This window comes from Convolutriloba macropyga, chromosome 1 (genome assembly GCF_964194025.1).
Source record: "Convolutriloba macropyga chromosome 1, txConMacr16.3, whole genome shotgun sequence".
NCBI lineage: Eukaryota > Metazoa > Xenacoelomorpha > Acoela > Convolutidae > Convolutriloba > Convolutriloba macropyga.
In genome coordinates, this window is record NC_134468.1 from 19,793,592 (window position 1) to 19,794,470 (window position 879).

Consider the following 879-nt stretch of genomic DNA (forward strand, 5'->3'; position numbering starts at 1 on the left):
ATTCTAACATCATAGAACCACCCATAGAAAATATAGCACTGATACATTTCGACTCTTCACCTCTAAAATAGTCAAAGTTTTGAGAAAATATGCAAAAAATGTTGCCGTACCTAAAACCGACTATCAGAGGAACAGATGGCGCTTATCTACTTTAGTCGAGATTTGAGAAGATATCATCCACGATCAAAATGGTCCCATTAGAATCAAGCTCGACAAAGATTGTATATCAAAAAACATCCTCTCAAACTTTTTGTAACACGCTTGATTTCAGCTCAACCAACGATTGTCATTTTTTAGTTTTCTAGATCCATTATTCTGCGCTCGACAATGTATTGGCATTCATTGAACTCCTCAACAGCGTATTGGTCAAAACTTTCCATCTCGACTGTGTAGTTACTCAAAAACAAAATATACCAAGAAACATCTAATCGAGTTTAATACATAGTCTTGAACACTAAAAATATTGTCTAGAGATAATTGATACTTTTAACGATATATCTTACCAATTGAATGATTTTTCGATTCATTATTCCTTGACGGTTTTTTTTCGTCGTTGGAAAGCAACTTAAAATCTGTCCATTTTAGTAAGTCTTGCTATTTTATTTTTTAGGATAAAAGGAGGTTAAGCTCGAACTTTTATGTCCCCAACGATGCTTTAAAAGCATCGGTTTCACATCGCAAATTAAACTGTGCGCACCTTTACTTTACAAGGATAGAACGCCGATGAAGTACGTTTGCTTCCACACTAACCTTGTAAGCTTCTCGCAAGTTAATCTCGTAAATTTCCGTTATAGTTTTAAATGAATCTTTCAGGACGTACAAGATCTGATAAACTTCATAAAATCACTTCTGCAAGAATCTTGCAAGATTAACATCCGT